Source organism: Protopterus annectens, chromosome 2.part0 (assembly GCF_019279795.1).
Source record: "Protopterus annectens isolate FY-2018-M chromosome 2.part0, PAN1.0, whole genome shotgun sequence".
Taxonomy (NCBI): Eukaryota; Metazoa; Chordata; order Ceratodontiformes; family Protopteridae; genus Protopterus; species Protopterus annectens.
In genome coordinates, this window is record NC_056728.1 from 1,986,578,939 (window position 1) to 1,986,597,730 (window position 18,792).

The window sequence follows — 18,792 nt, forward strand, 5'->3', positions numbered from 1 at the left end:
GGTCAACTGTAAAGCATGAGTGGGTAAAACATACAGTTTCACACTAAAATGTTAATTAAACAAGACTTGGTAACACAGATTATTCCATTATTTGCTAAGTGTGAACTATATTGATTTTTGATAATTAAGAAAGAATTACATCTGTTTCTTTTCTATGTTTAGATATTTGTATTGAACAAAAATTGAAAAGAAATGTTTATAAATGCCACTAGGTTGGTAAAAGAACATAGTACATTGATAGCAGTCACTTTTTCTTGCTAAGTAACATTTATATTTGTAATTTCATAACTAAGGAAGGTAACATTAGGAGTGCAACTTAACAGAGTAAAAATTATTGATTTAGCTTTAAAAAAAACAAATGTGAAGTTATTTATTGTTTATATTTTTCTCATCAAGAGGTATTGATTTTTTTGAAAATGTGGGTACTCATCTCATTACTGTGACCTTCACAGTAACTCTCTCTAAGTGAAATAATGCTTCCATCTAGTACAGGTTTCACATGCCATGGCATTGTATTGATTAAACATATGCTAAATTCACACAGTGACTAGCATATAAACCTGAAGGACAAAAATGACATAAATGTTTTGGCAGTAACAGATACTATTCTGAAAGTAATTTAAGGTTAAACTAATCTTGACAATGACAATATACAAGCCACATTAATATTTAAAGAAGGGAAAAAGCATGTGCTCTTCAGGCTATTTCTTGCACTTAATATAATCAGCACTAATGCAGGCAGAGCACTTAATACCCAGGTTTCAAATGCTGGCCTCTTCCTCAGCTTATGGTACTGCTGAGTACATGAGGTGGAAGTTAATTCCAGTGAATTGTAAAGGAAAACATCCACTTGGGTTAGCATCACCGGCTTTACTTGATATCTGTTTGTATTCATGTAGTTATTTTCATGTGCTAAGAAAGTGCTATTATGGCTGCAGACAACAATAATTAAAGCTGCATTCTTTGGTATGTGAAGTAAAAGTGCAGCTGGCAGGAAATCTATAGTTTGTTGCATCCAACTGTTTTTGGGAATAGAACCATCAAACATGAATATTGTCTGCTTCCTTTTCAATGTTTCTATACATCAACACTTGCTATGTTACAGATTTTACTCTTGCTTGTGGTTCATTAGACTTGTAGATGAGAGAAAAGATACATTTTATGTTTTTTTTTACATTCTCCCTTTCTCCAAGTTTGCATTCAGGTGGACAGCAGTCTCTCCTTTGATAATCACACTGCCACAGTAGTCAGGAAATCCTTCTACATGGCACACCTCATCACAAAAGGTTTCTCATCCAGGAAAAAAAGAGGTCATTGTTCCCCTCTACTCATCTCTCATTAGACCCATTATAGAGTACAATGCCCCTTTTGGTATGTACCTCACAAGACATCTACAACAACTGGAAAGGCTGCAGAAATACCTCACAAAGAGGATTACCATCCTCAAATAGATGCCCTACGCAGACCGTCTCAAAAAACTCCAACTTTACTCTGTCGCATATCGCCTGCTTGGAGGCGATCTCTGCATAACATGCAAAGCTATGTCAAACCCAGAGCTGTTGGACATGCTTCACTTAAAGAAATCCCAATCCTTCCAAGCTACATGCTCTAGGGACCCAAACCTTGCCACCACAATAAACAGAACATGCTGGAGGGATAGATTCCTGACCCAGAGACTTCCCATACTCTAGAACAAACTACCTATCTATATCAAACAAAGCTCCTCATCAGCACTATTCAAGAAAAATCTTGATGATTGGATGGGAGATAGGAAATTCACCCTGGGGATCACTTCTGTGGCTCTGCTTGACAGGGGCACAGGAAAATAATTTTCTTGGGTGGCAAAAGCCAGAGTACCATTTGGCTAGGCTTATATAGGCCCTAGGGCCAATAGCCTAGTGCCTACCTATGAACATCTGAACCTATGACCTATGAGTTACTATTCATAATGTTCTGGTTCCTGGGGAGGGGGTTACTGTTGTGTCAGAGGGTGCACAGTGCTTGCCTTCACAAAACAATGTATTTTTTGTGACCCTGGGAGTATCATGATTTTAATCTTTTGATCTCTCCAACATTTCAGACTTTCTAGTTGTTTACAATCATGTATCAACTAAATGACAATTCATAGAATGTCTTTCAGTAACAATATCTGCCCTTTATTGCACAGGCAGAGATAATTTGCATAACATCTGTATATTATCTGCATTCAGACTCATAAATATAAATATTTTCTTTGAATTTAATACTATTACTATTTTTTTATTTTATTCAATATGTGTTCAAAATAATTGCATCTTTCCGACCATATGTGGCAGCAGATATGTAAATAATTCATATATAAAACAGAAGCTGCAAGATACAAATATCAAATCACCAAAGAGTACAGAATTGCCCAGCTTTATTCAAGGGAGGTTAACAGAGTGGTTTGATAAAAGTAATTAAAAATTCAATTCAAGAACAGATTTTTAATACTTGTTGAACTAAAAGCTCCCTTACAAGTTTTAAATTCAAGTGTTTGGTAATTTTTTCCCCAGACTCACCAGCCTAGCCAAACTGCTAACACCAAAGGAGACTATCGAGTGTGAAAGCTGAAAGCAAAATATCAATTGTGTTCTTATGAACTGGTGCATGACAACACATCTTATGTACATCACATACACAGTCATGTACATTTGGATTAATTTTTAGACACTTTGTCTCTTTGAACAGAAGCTAGTGTTTGCTGAATTTTGTTATTTGCTAGTAATTACAGGTGTGGGGGTAGCCACATTCTTTGATTTCCGGTCCTTGCCTAGTTAAGTGGTGCATTGTGAAATATTTTCTGCTTAAAAGCCTCAGCTTTGGCCGGCTAAGAACTTGGTTATATTCAACTGGACGTATAAGAGAATTTAAGTACCTTTATCTGCACTTTTTAAAAAAAAAAATACAGTATTTAATTTGATTTCAACTGTGTTGAAGGAATATTTAACTGAACTGGCAGTTTTTCTGCTCTTTAGTAATTTGAACAGAAGCTAGTGTTTGCTGAATTTTGTTATTTGCTAGTAATTACAGGTGTGGGGGTAGCCACATTCTTTGATTTCCTGTCCTTGCCTAGATAAGTGGTGCATTGTGAAATATTTTCTGCTTAAAATCCTCAGCTTTGGCCGGCTAAGAACTTGGTTATATTCAACTGGACGTATAACAGAATTTAAGTACCTTTATCTGCACTTTTAAAAAAAATACAGTATTTAATTTGATATAAACTGTGTTGAAGGAATATTTAACTGAACTGGCAGTTTTTCTGCTCTTTAGTAACTTGAACAGAAGCTAGTGTTTGCTGAATTTTGTTATTTGCTAGTAATTACAGGTGTGGGGGTAGCCACATTCTTTGATTTCCTGTCCTTGCCTAGTTAAGTGGTGCATTGTGAAATATTTTCTGCTTAAAAACCTCAGCTTTGGCCGGCTAAGAACTTGGTTATATTCAACTGGACGTATAAGAGAATTTAAGTACCTTTATCTGCACTTTTAAAAAAAAATACAGTATTTAATTTGATTTAAACTGTGTTGAAGGAATATTTAACTGAACTGGCAGTTTTTCTGCTCTTCAGTTATTCCCACTCACCCTCCCTGTTTTTGTTTTGGTGTTAATCTTAGTGGCCTTGAAACTGCCCGCCCCTCAGCCTGCCTCTGGGCTCATCTCATTTGCTCACTCAACTGAGTGCAGTGAGATCATATTCTGATTTCAGGCACTCCTAATGTGTACAAAGAGAGCATCTTGGAAACAGACAAAAAAAATTAAGCTTATTTCCTGCCTTTCCTGTTAAGTGGTATAGACTATTTGTAGGCTTCTGAGCCCCCAAGCCCTTCTGTGTTTGAGGGAAGCCTTCTAGCTTGTTTTTTCTTATAACTAGCCAGTTTTCTAGTTTCAGCACTCAAATCTGTTTCTTTGATCTCAGCACTTGTTCAGATTAAAAAAAAAAAAAATCATCTGCTTTTAATGTACTTGTGTTTCTACCTACTTCATTTTACTTTTGCATCATCTTAAAAATACTCAATTGTATTTATTACTGCTTGGTGTAACTCATTCTAAGCCTTTTGGTTTAAACACTTGGGCTTTGGACCAGTTGTTTTGCACTGAGAGGGTTTGTGGTCTGCACTGTTGTGGCAGAACAGGTAGCTTACATCCTTCTAGGTTCGTAGGAAACACAAGGATGAGGACCACCACAATTATGCAGCAAAAAGTTCTTCTTTATTGAGTACAAAAATGAGAGAGATCTTTTATATAGCAACATTTTATCAAAGCTGACATTATTGAACAAATGCATGCACTCCCAGTAATAGACAACAAGATTCGCATAGGTATTTGCACAGGGAGTGCCCATAGCCACTCCCCATTGCTGCAAAAACAACATGTTGTCATACATAAAAACATTGTTATTCAATATAAGATCAAGAATAGCATTCAACAGAATCTTTTCATTATTATTAAACCTATCTGTTCTGTGTAAAATATATCTAATGGCATCAGAGCCATAGCTATTGGGAATAGAGGTAAATAAATTTCTCATGTCCATGGTAATTAAGATGCTATTAGTGGGAATACCTTCTTCAAAATCTGTTAGTACCTCTAAAAGTTGATGTGTATCTTTTAAGATAGAGGTTATCTCATTTATAATGGGCCTTAACTTCTTCTCTATATAAACTGACATAGTTTCTGTAACCCACCCTTCTCCTACTACTATCGGTCGTAAGGGTGGTGGTATTATCCCTTTATGTATCCTTCTAGGTTGGGAACTGCTGATTGAGGGCTCAGTGTCTGTTATTCTAAAAGTGTATTAATTCTGGTTTAAGCACTTGGGCTTTCAGGCCAGTTATTTTACATTAAGAGGGTTTGTGGTCTGCACTCTTGTGGGAGGAGAGGCTGGACTCTGCCCTTCTGAGCTGGGAATTTCTGGTTAAAGGCTTATAGTGCATGCATATCTGAACTGCTTCTTACTGAAGTTGGTGCGCCTTGTTTGCTGTGGCATAGACTGGATTCGGGCCTGCTGGATCTAGCTTTGTTTGTGTAACTTGAGCACTAATCCAGACATTCTCTAAAGTATTCAATTGTATTTATTACTGCTTGGTTGTAACTTGATTAAAGTGTAGCTATCATTCGAAGTCTTTTGGATTAAGCACTTGGGCTTCAGACCAGTTGTTCTACATTAGGAAGGTTTGTGGCAAGCACTGTGGTGGCAGGACAGGTAGCTTTCATCCTTCTAAGTTGGGAACTGCTGATTGAGAGCCCAGTGTCCAAGTGTATTAGTTCTGGTTTAGGCACTTGGGCTTCAGGCCAGTTATTTTACATTAAGAAGGTTCGTGGTCTGCACTCTTGTGGGAGAAGAGGCTGGACTCTGCCCTTCTGAGCTGGGAAATTCTGGTTAAAGGTTTATAGTGCCTGAATATTTGAACTGTATCTTACTGAAATTGGTACACCTTGTTTGCTCTAGCATAGACTAGATCCAGGCCTGCTGAATCTAGCTTTGTTTATATGCTTGTTGTTTGTTTGCTTGTTATTTCCCTGGAAGCTAATTCCACCTAATACGGCTTCTCAGCTTCTGTGGATCACTAGTGATATCTGCATTGCTTACTGTACATATTTCCTTGTTTCACTTGAAAGAAAGTTACTGTTTGTCGTTTTTGCAATTAGTTACTTGTAACACATTGCAATCAAGTTACCTGACACTTGCTCACTAAAGCAATTATATAAGTCAGCACTAAAAATTAAAAGCACTACACCCTCACTCCCCACTGGCCCTTGTTTTCAATTATTAAGGAATTCCCAATATTATTCTAGCATGTCCAAAGGTCAGTTGTCAATCTCCTCTCCGGTCCAGCTGGTGAATCTGGGAATCTTGAGGCAATGTTATAACTGCCTCATGTACACAGACAACCCTCTCCTCCTCCCACATAACACAAATACTTGCGAGAGATGCAGCTATTTAGCCAAACTGGAGGCTGAGCTCTCTCAACTCAGGACTGGCAAGACCAGACAGGAGGAGAAGGCAACTACACACACCACAAAACCAGCCTCACATAATGCTACCACACCACTGAATCAAACACATAAACACACAAAGACATACTCGGAGGCTCTGAGTAAAAATTTACCTAAACAGCAGAGGCCTCCAAAGCAGACACCCAAACAACTGCTACCTCGACACCCCACAAGCAACACATAAACCACAAAAGCAGTGTGCAAAGCAGTCACAGCCCTTAAGGCCAAATACAACACCAAACATACTTGTCATAGGTGACTCCATAGTCAGACACACTGACGTCCCACTCACCAGGCTGAACAAGGAGAGGGTCACAGTAAGCTGCCTATCGGGCGCTAGAATCCGCCACATAACACAAGCACTCGGGTCACTCCACGGCAAGTACAAATATGACACAGTCATTGTCCATGTTGGTGTGAATGACCTGAGACGTACCTCCCTGGACTACATGAAAAGAGACATAGAGGAGCTCTCTGATTATGTAGCCAAGGCAGGTATGACCCTAACCCTGAGCAGTATCCTTCCTTCACCAAGAATGATGCCACAATATAGAGACAAGATGAACAGCTTTAACAATTGGCTTAATGTCTGGTGTCATTCAAAGGGGATCCAGTGTCTGTCTGCCTGGGATGACATGCTTGACAAGCCACACTGCTTCGCAAAGGACGGCTTGCACCTGTCACCCCTGGGATTCCGGATATTGGCTAAGGCTCTTGCCACCCCCATAGTGCCTTTTTAGGCAAGGCTCAAATTCTAAACCTACCACCCTAGAAAACAAAAATGGGAAGAAACTGAGGGTAATGCTGCTCAATGCCAGAAGTCTAAATCTCAAAATGCACGCACTCAAGGCCCTTCACAGTATGGAGAACATCGATGTCTGTGCTGTAACTGAAACCTGGTTCAAGGCTCCTGAGAGCACCCCGGCACTATTAGGTTTTACCTCATATCATGCGTTCCGGCCCCAAAACCCGGACCACACCACACAAGGAGGGGGTGTATCCATATTCATAAAGGATACCTACACCTCCAGGTTGGTGGCAATGCCTGGCTTCAGAAACCATCCAGGTGCAACTAACCATAGGCAAAACTGCTCTACAAATTGTAGCATGCTACAGGCCACCCTCTCAAACTCAGGAACTCCACACAGCCTTCCTGAAGACACTGGAGGGTATAAATGTATCTCCAAACACCATCATATTGGGTGACTTCAACTACCCGAATATAGACTGGGAACATTACTCAAGCCCTAACTTTCTAGCCCAACGGTTCCTGAAGTTCATAAATTCAAATGCCATGGAACAGCTAGTCACTGTTCCCACGAGAGGAGAAAATATACTAGATCTCATTATCACAAACATGGGGACAAAATGCTCCACACTGGAAGTATATCCCTCATTGGTGAGATCTGATCATAAACTAATCTCACTGGAAATCCACATCTCGCCCCCACCCCAAACAAAAAAGACCACAGTGAAGAACTTCTCTAAAGCAAACTTCACACTACTCAAGACTGGTGTGGTATCCTTCAAGGCCCCTGAGCCAGTGGAAACCACAACCCAAGCTGCAGAAGCCCTTACAAATGCCTTCTATGAACACCTCCAGGACTGCATGGATCAGGCAATCCCAAATAAAACCAAGACTCTTTCCACAAAGGGCAAACATCCAGTCTGGTGGACCCCAGCCATTAACAAACTTTACAATAAGAGGAGAAAGCTATTACATGATAGAACAAAATCCATAAAAGGAAGTCACCCTGATCATTATTAGTAAAAAATACGAGCACTCATAAAATCAACTAAGGCCAATTTTGAGAGAAAAATTGCCATGGATTCAAAGGACAATCATAAGGCCTTTTTCAACTATGTTAGGAACCTGGGTGGAAACTCCCAGATATGCTCAGAATTAGTCCAAAATGATACAAAAATCACTGAACCCACAGACATTGCCAACATACTGGCAGACAGGTTCAGTGCAAACTTCACCCCTCTCCCCTAAAGGAGAGATAACTATCCCAGCGGAGTGTAGCCTCCCAGACATCTCAAATGCACAGGTGAAAGCTGCTCTCTCTAAAGCTAAAAACACAGCATCAATGGGACCGGATGGTGTCCCCGGCTGTATGCTACACGAGCTAAATGAGGAATTAAACCCGCACATAAGGCAGCTGTTTAATCTCAGCCTTACAACAGGATACGTGCCCAAGGAGTGGCGTACGGCAACTGTGGTCCCACTCCACAAAGACGGTGCCTCTATGGACCCTGGTAATTACCGCCCCATAAGCTTAACAAGTCTAGTCTGCAAAGCTATGGAGAGGATCATAATGGAGCTCATAAACAAAGATATAGGGGACTTGCAGACATTGGACCCGACCCAGTTTGGCTTTGTCAAGGGAAGATCATGCCTTTTGAACTTGGTCGACTTCTTCAAAACAGTCACCAAGGCCATTGATGAGGGAAAGGCAGTCCATACAGCCTACCTTGACCTTGCAAAGGCTTTCGACACAATACCCCACTCGGGTATTGTAGAAAAACTTACCAGCTTAAATGTAAACCCATATGTCACAAGATGGGTTGCAAACTGGCTTAAGGACAGAACTCACAGGGTTAGAGCTGCTGGCGCTATGTCAGACTCCAAGCCGGTCACAAGTGGTGTCCCACAGGGCTCGGTCCTTGGCCCCCTATTGTTTGGCATCTACTTCTCAGAAGTACAGGCCAACATGGGAGGACTTTGGCTGACAAAGTTTGCAGATGACTGCAAACTGGGCGTCATAGTGGAAAGTGCATCGGACACAGATATCCTTCAGAAGGGACTCACGGAAACAGATAGCTGGTGCCAGAGCCATGGCCTGAAGTTAAATGCCAAAAAATGTATAGTCATACCCTTCAGGAAAAACAAGGTAACCCCTAGCTACCATATAGGTGGCAATCCACTAAGCACAGAAGAGGTTATCAGGGACCTGGGGACCGAGGTTGACAGTGGCCTTTCTTTTGACACTCACATTGCTAAAGTGGTTAGAAAGACCTTCTACATTGCCCACCTGATCATGAAGGGATTCACATCCAGATCTAGTGAGGTCATTGCTCCCCTGTACTCTTCACTTATCAGACCAATGATCAAGTACAATGCCCCATTCGGGATGTATCTCGCCCGACATCTGCAGCAATTGGAGAGACCCCAAAAGTTCCTCTCCAAAAGGATAAAGGGACTCCAAAATCTGTCATATGCTGCCAGATTGAAGAAATTCCAGCTCTATTCAGTCGCATACCGTCTGCTCAGAGGTGACATGTGCCTGACATACAAGGCCATGTCCAACCCGGAATTAATGGACATGCTCCACCTCAAAAAATCCAAATCCACCAAAACCACTAGAGCAAGCGACTTAAACCTTAGCACGGATATAAATAGGACATGCTGGAGGGATAGATTTATCACTCAGAGACTCCCTATGCTGTGGAATAGAGTCCCGGTCCATGTGAGGCAGAGCACCTCGCTGGCTCTGTTCAAGAGAAATCTTGACCTGTGGATGGGAGATCGTAGGTTTACCCCGGGAATCATCTCTGTGTCACTGCTAGACAGAGGCACAACAAACTAATGGGCACAGTATTTTTTCATATAAGGGGTGGCATAAGCCACAAAAATTTGGGCTAGGCTTATAAATGCCTTGGGGCAGATAGCCTAGTATAAACCTATGAACCTATGAACCTATGAATATTACCTCCATTTGCATATAGGTCATCTCATGATCTGATTAAAGTATAAAGAATCACACCCCTACACAAGAACACCTTGAGTAAATTAATTCATGTTTTCCACACTGAAAGGTCTAACACTAGAGAAAGAAATCATAATTTTGGGAACAACAAGGCTAAGACTAATAAATTAAACTGTAGGTATTGAAATAGCATTCAGGGCAGTTACATTCAGTTTCTGCAGAAGAAACAGTACATAGGTTTGTTTTTCTCACCTAATGGTGTGAACTGCAGATGTGCTGATGTGCAGAGCATTCCTTTCCAAGTAATCAAACAGAAACTGTAAGAGATTAGATGTGTCCATATATTTAGCTTAATTCTTTTGAAACATAACTCAGTAAAGAACAAAAAATACTTCTCTTAGCCACTTAGTAAATGATGAAAACCAGTAGTGCCAAAGACCCTCACTGGAAACATTCTTTATTCCTTTTGAATCATTTTGTCATGCAAGAAGCTCCTGTGTAAATGTAATATAACTATATACCTCACACTAATACTCTAGAATGGATGCTGCTAGGTAACAGATGGCCCAGATGGAGTACCTTATTGTTCAGCAATTAGTGTTTCTGATAAACATTAAGTGCTAAAGCAGTTGCAAAGAGGAAAGAAATGGAAATAAATGATCGCAGTAACTGCTGGGCTGGTTGCCAAAGATTTTCTCTATAATGAATAAATGGCCAAAACAAATGGAGTGAAGAAAATAATTAATTAAAACATCTTTGTAGATGATAATAAGTGAATGCATTTTAAACAGCTTCACTAATAATTATAGGAAAGAACAAAAATATTTTTGTTATACAGATTTTATGTTTAAGTTTATGAAAATAGTTTATAACTAAATCATGTTGCATGTTGCTGAGCATTATTACTATAAAATCATTGTTTTCTACATGGCATATGACATGATTTTCACCTATGATGTATCAGTTTCCTTCCTGTGTTTCATATTTAGGTTCTACTTTTGCCTGTTTACAAGTAGTACTTTTACATATATGGAATCTGAGATGGCAATGTGGCAGAACATTCCCTTTTCTCTGTGGTATTGTGACTTTGGAGATGGTGCTCGTGTGTGTATATAAAAATAGATATGTATGTATTCAAACACACACATATATACCATACTTCTCAACCTGGAATCATCAAAAATCTGGACAAAAGCCCATGCAAAATAGGCACAATTGTCCAAAAATGTGTACACTGATTAACAAAAAATTTACATGCATAATTATATAACCCCACCCACTCTGATGGAATTGTGGGATACCGACTTTTAACCTAGGGTTGCCACCCCTCCGTTTTTTTTCCAGACTATCTGGTAATCAAACTGATTCTCCGGTAGTCCAGAAAACACTGTACAAACTCCGGTATTCTGTTTCAGAAAGGAAACAGACTATTGGAGTTTGTAAATTGATTGATTTACTATGCTTTTATTACAAAAAACAATAGTAAATCAGCTGAAAGCAGGCAGCAGGAATGGAAAAAGATGGTGTTCCTCACTGAGTGATGCCATTGTGACATCACAAAATGGGTGGGAGAGGGAGTGGGATGGGCCGGAGTTACTGGTGACGTGAGGGGTTTGGCTTTACTCCGGTTTTAGCCACGATGAAAGGTGGCAACCTATTTTAACCTTAAAATTAGGAATAAAATTCCATACATATTGAAGGTAGACTTATACATACTTTGCTTATTTAATGTACAGATCATACATATAAATATCACAAACTATTGTTCTACAGATAATTTCATTTCTTATTCTTTGTGTCTGAAATATCCCCTTCTTCCTGGTTCTGTTACATCATGCTTAAATCATGTACCTTGAAGAGTCATAAATACGCTCCCTCATGGATCATTAGATTGGAACATTGCAAGCAAAATGAGAAGCATAATTCTTTTTATTCATATTCGTGAGACAGGACATGTCATCATGACATTGTTAACTAGTGTTCTGGCCTTCAGAAGCCACTTCATGTTGTCAGTTTTAAACCACATGCCATGGAAGCACACCAAGTGAGTACTGCTACCTCATTCAAAGCCACCCAGAAGAAAGCAGCCAACAACTCACTCATCATATCAACCAAACATTCTGAAGGATCATTGAAAAAGCCTGCAGCAGCATCTTAGTGGGAGCAGTGAAGGACCATTTCAGCTGCAGAACAGTAATTAATCTAAAAAGATCAAATGCAGCAATAACTCAGTACCAACAATTAGCTTCTGTCAAATATATATGCAATATGTTCCTCAAGCACAATCTACAGTACAAACATCAATCATCAGCCCTACATTTTCATTTCATAACAAGAATGCAAACTGACTATGATACATTCCAAAAGCATAATCTGCAGTACAAACATTAAATATCAGCCCTACATTTTAATTTTGTAACATGAATCCAAGCTGGTTTGCCTCCCTGCAATGTACCTTGGTCTTTTCTTGTCAATGCAGAATTCTTGCACACTGCAGCTCTAGCTGTGAACTCACATAACTCATGATATTTAATTAAATGCAGCCCCTGTGATTTTTTTGGCTTGTTCACAACATCACTCACATGCACATGATCACATGAACGAAAGCATCAAGCAAGCCGCAAGCCAAGCATTAACTATTTTTAATTTTAAGTTTAACAACAAAAAAAAAAGTGTGTTGCAGACAGTGCAGCAGATTGCCAAAAAGCCAAATTCCTTATTTCCTTTTGCTGCAGACAGTTTTTAATTGAATTATTTTTTTTTCTTTTGCTTACCTGGAGGAGGTCATGCTGTTGAAAGTAAACTTTCAGTTGTCATCCTTCCTGATTCCTGTGTGCTGCTGCGGTGGGCTCTGGGTGTATGTCACATCTCTCTCTGTTCACTACTGCAGCAATTCAGAACTTAAAAATAATTTAATACTTTTAATTAAACTTACTTAAAATGAAATAGGAAGGCAGTACACATGAAGTGAAATTTTTGGCTTTATTTAATAAACACAGGGAGGGAAGACTTACTCCACTCGTCATGACTTGCTGCTTTTTCACCTAAATTAGGGGTTGCACTTAAAGGAACAGTGCACTTTTTTCCAAAGGACTGGTTAATGAATTACCTTTTTTATGGTAATTCAACGCTTGTATTATATTAGTGAATGGCAGTCTGCTAAACACCCCAGCCTTATGTGTGTGTGGTGTGTGTGTGTGTGTGTGTGTGTGTGTGTGTGTGTGTGTGTGTGTGTGTGTGTGTGTGAGTGTGTGTGTGTGTGTGTGCGCGCCCATGTGTTGGGTGAGGTACTGAGGAGTAAGTGCTTCTGCAGTGGTGGTAGGTTTGAACTCAGCTGTACCCCTGACCATTATTTGACTCAAATTACTGGGCCATCCAATCTGTTTTACTCTCCAAGGATCTACTATTTGGATTTTGCAGCCACATGTGAGTGTGCAGGATGAATATGTAAAACAATACCAGTTTTACACAGTGTGGATGCCGTCTTTATCAGCAAACACCACTATAAATGTTTATCATTAACAGGTGAGATGAAAGAAGCATCAGCGACAGAAACAAAGAAGGCAATCAACGTGCTGTAGCTGTATGCCCACACTCCCCTAAAAATTTTAGCTGAAGAGTCCTACTTCTTCAAAATTAGTTTTTAGTCTGGTAGAGAAAAAAAAGAATACATGAATAGAGCAGTCTGTCTTTATATTCTTTAACTCCTCCCTAATTTATAAAGATATTGCAAAAAGTAAAACATAATTAATAGTAAAACAACAAACTGTCCAGGATCAGTTTCACAGAAACAATTTTATTTATTATTTTATTTATTTTACATTTGTTAACCGGGATGGTCCGACTGGATACATGTCCTTTTTCAGCGGAGGCCCAGGGAGAAAAGCTCCAACAGAGTTACATTGATAATTAGGTACAGTAAATGAGCTGAAAGAACTTAACAAAAACATAGGCTATTTATATACAAGTACAAGACTGCCATTACTATTTCTGAGATTACTACAAATGTAACATTAATAACATATTAGCAAGGACGGTAGGCAGTATAATGACATAGAGTTAGACAGGATACATCTTTCTTTATCACAGTATACAAAGTACTTATTAAACAAGTTTAATAAAATTCTCTAATGCTTCTGCCTGAGCCTTCAAAGGAGAATACAAATCTGTACTTCATTCAAGTTTATATAATAAAACCAATCAATCAATTATACAATTAATTGAAAATAAATCATTTAAATTAAAACCTTCCAATTGCACTTCACATTAAAAATAAAAATGGCAAGCTTGAAAGCCCTTTCGCCATGCATTTTAAGGAATGTCACCATGGAAAGCAGAGGGCTTGCAAAGTACTATCTTGGAGCAAGTTTATAGTAAAGAATATGGTGGTGACATAAAGAAAAACTTTTATATAAAGAAACTTTGTTTATATTGACGTTTGTCACTCTAATTCCTAGAGGTATTAATGTTGAGTGCAATTGGAAGGTTTTAATTTAAATGATTTACCGTAATAAAAGTACTTTAATCTTTCTGTTATCTTGTGTATAATTGCCCTTGCAGTTATATGTGGTAATTAAATCAGTTAATAACAGGAATCATACAAGTGATCATTATTGTTCAAAACCAAGCATGCTGACTGGGCAGCCCAATCAGGATGGCCATTGTAAATCAAAAGTATACCAACAGAAAAAGTCTGGCTGCTGAATACCATTGAGTGGCCAGACTTCTCATTGCCAAACACTGAGGGACAGAGCAAAATATAAGAAAATGAGGTACATTATGGAGAACTAACAGAAACTTACCTGATTTTCCTTATATGTTTGTGCTCTCCCTCATAAATCTCTATTTTTCTAGGATTAAAAAAAAAAAAAAAAGAAAAACAGCAAAGAAACTCTTTTTTTTCTGTTGATTCTCCTGCATTGATGTGCAAGTGTGAGAATGACCATATGCATGCGCAGTACATCAGTATAGGAAAGACATCGTGGAAGAAGACTGAATGCCTTTATCCAAATATATTATTTAAGAAAGGTAAGTAATTTCTTTCTTAAATAATGTAGTTGTGTAATAGTGATAATCCGCTCATTCTTGTGGTTGTATCAAAATTTATCCATGGCTGGCTTTGCTTAAACACTCACGCTTTGCTGTCATGATCAAACCACACCAGCCATGGGTAAATCCCAATATACCCATACACAGCTGTGGGTTATTGCTTAATTATACAATGACTGGCCATTAATATTGCAAAATGAGCAAGCTAATTGGTCAGCCTAATCAGCATGCCCATTGTAAATCCTAACATATACTAATGGAAAAAGGTCCTGTCACCCCGACTTTTTGTTCCATTGGTATATACTGTAACTTTTAATTTTTTTTTAACAAATATAAAAAAAAAAAATCTGAAATCTGGACTCTGGACATACCAGAGAGACAGGACGGATAAAATACTATGAAAATCAGGCACGTTATTTAAAACTAAAGACACATGCCTGATTTTCCTTGTATTTCCTCCATGCTGTCTCTCTCTTGCGCCTAAACTGTCTGAAATGTTGTGTTTTTATTAGAGTAGAAAAAAGGAGCAATGGAGACCTTCTTTTCTCTGTTGCTTCCTTTGCACAGCACTGATGTACTGCATAAGTGTGGGAACACAAGTCCCATATGCATGTACAGTACATCAGACAAAGCCCTAGCATACTGGAAAAAGGTGGAAGTAAGTATTTTCTTTCTTAAATAATGTCATTTTATAATAGCAGTAACCGACTCTGTGATGTGGTATATTGAAGATGTACCCATAGCTGGCTTTATTTAATCACTTGGGCTTCACCCTTGTGATTAAACTGCACCGACCATGGATAAATCTTCAATATACCACACTGATGTTATCGGTCATTGCTTAAACAGCATTTATTATCTGGCATTTCTTTTAAATGTTACTTATTTTACTTATACATATGAGCACCCTTAGTCAAGCTTGACAGTCTCCTGTTCTGTTGGGGTCTATTTTATTTTGTTGAAATCTGAATTCAGCAAACTGAACTTTAACAGCCATTAAACAGTGAATGTGCACTTAAGTATATTAAGGCAGTTTTTAAATCATACATACATGCGGTGCTGAGAGTCGCTCTTCTGCATGCTCTCCTTTCACTTATTCTCTGAAGTGTGAGAAGTCACCACCTAGAGGCTCTGCCCTTGAAATAATCAGCATCCAGTTTCACCACCCACAGCAAGGGAATACAGACCCACCAAGATTAAAACTGCTTTCCCCTAGCCTCTGAAGTGACAGAAGTCACCCCCCTAGAGGCTCTACCTTTGAAACAATCAGCATCCAGTTTCACCACCCACAGCAAAGACCTACCAAGATTGAAACTGCTGTATGTTTTAAGTTATACTGATTAATTACACTGACCTCCTGGTTTGCTGTTTGGGAGCATGCCACTAGGGAACCAAGGTCAACTCTAATATGTCTCCCTGTCCTGCCCCTGTACTTAGTGTTAATATTCCTCCTCCTTAACCTTTTTATTTTTGAAACAGCCTAAGACAAGTGTTACTATTCCTTTCCATTAACCTTAATATTTTTGAAACAGCCTAAGACAAGTGTCTAGTCAGCCCTGCCCAGTTAGATACCATTTTAAAACACCTCTAAATCATATGCTGGTATACATAGCTCTATTCTCCCCCTCACAGCAGTCTACCATAGTGCAACTGTATATGGGATTAGTCTTTCTTTTATTCTTCTCATGAACACAGTTACAGTTACTGTTACTGCCCCAGTTTCTGCCCTCCACCTAGTGTTTTTAATGTTCTATCCTACCTCACTTACCTGTTGCTTTCTACATTGGAAATAGTTTATTTTGCTTGTTTCTTCTAGTTTCTGCTATCCCAGTCTGTCAGAGACCTGGTGCATCCCAATCCTTTTGCCCTCCGCTACACTCCTGATTCAATTCACTCTGTTACCCTACCCCCATTCCTACCCACCCCCTCTTTCCCTAGATTTATAATTCCCTATCCACACGCCCTATACAGTTCATCCAATCAAAGCACTCCCCTACATACACTCTAGTTCTAAATTAATGTTATACACCCCTCCCACTTCAACTACTGTTACAAGCAACACTTCCTTACCTACATCTATTCAACCAAAATGCCTAATAATAAACCCCCTATAACAAATAATGCCAATAACATCCAATCCTCACCAAAATTCATAAACCACCTGCACTTACTGACAACCACACTGCTACATTTAACTTTAGCAGCTTATAAGACCTCTTATCATTCCAACCTAAATTAATCTACTCCCTCCCACTCCACCTCTAATAGCTACCACCTAACACCTACACCAGCAAAGATCCATATATGTAGCTCCATCTTCACTATCACAACTCTAAAACCATATGCAGGTTTCTCTTCTCCCTCATCCTAACATAAGCAGTATCTCTCAGCATTATGTCAAACACATCATCAAATTCTTTAAAACTATAATCAACATAGTTTCCAAACTATCTCTCAGTGGAGAAATATACCCAAACCCCAGCCCAACCTACGAACCGTATAACTCAATCTCACAAACTGACGTACATTCTCAATCTCGATAATCTACAATCATCCCTCCTACAAATCTGATATCCTTCTTTTAAATATTAACATAAGAAGTATCGATAACAAAGTCCATGAACTGCATGCTAGCTTCTCCCTTTACTTTCCAGATGTTGTACTTCTCCCAAAAACTTGGCTAAAAACTTCCACACCCAACAATGAAATACTACCACCAGTATATAATACCATATATACAGACTGAATTAGTAAAAGAAGAGGAGGCATGGCCCTACTTTTTAAAAAACACCTCTACATAGAATCTTTAGGTGAAAAAAACTCTAAACCTTAACAATACTGAGGTTATATTTGCCAAATTAAACATAAACTCCAGAAAAAAAAAAAAAAATATATATATATATATATATATATATAATAGAATAGAATAGGTATCTATATGCCACCAGGGGATAATATACAAGCATTAGAAAATATACTACACTGGTGTAGTAAAATATTAACTTAGGAAACAATCATTATGGGCAACTTCAATGTCGACTGGTTAGTATGTCACTCTCCAAACCTCAAAAATTGCATAAACCTGCATGGCTTCACATAGCTTATCCAGACACCCACTAGGATTAATTAAACATCTATCAAACACTCCTCTCCAGATTGGATACTAATAAATAGGCCAGAGCTCTACTGTTATTCTGGATGTCTACCAGATAGTCTCAGTTACCACTTCCCAACCTATTTACTTAGGAAACGAGCTAATCTATTTAAGCTAACAACATTTATACAAATAAGAAACAAAAAACACCTGAACCCCAGTAACCTTATAGATATACTCAAACATTGTAACTGGACACCCCTGAAACTTCTACTATTACAGGAAGCGATTGATTACTTTAACTCTGCTTTCCTATCTATACAAATTCTCAGGCCCCCAGCAGAAATATATGTGTCAAATCAAATTATGCCCCATGGTTAACAAAGGAAACACATTTACTACTTGAATCCAGAGACAAAGCATGGGTAACATGGAACAAAACAAAGTCCCAACCCGCTCTTCAAACCTACCGGGAACTTAGAAACAAAGCAATGTAGCAAATTAAACAAGAAAAACTAAATTACTACTCAGAAATACAATGTGAGTACTGTAATATTCCACAAATATTCTGGACAGCTATGAAAAATATACTACTACCAAGCAAAGTCACGACACCCCCCCCCCCCACTACTAATAATTCAAACAATAGTGCTACTCAATTTAATAAACACTTTACTGAAACTATATCCGCTCTGTCCAATAATCAAAGCCCCTCACTTACTGGAATTACTTCTGCCTCTCCCAATATTAAATCCACCTCTTCCCTACAACCTGTACCCTCTGAAATTATCAAAAGACTGCTTAAAAAGCTAAAACCCACCACATAACCTGCAGACAACTTACCTGCCAATTTCCTAAAACTAACATCAGATGATATAGCCTTTCCAATATCAATTCTTATCAATATATCCATAGCAGAACAA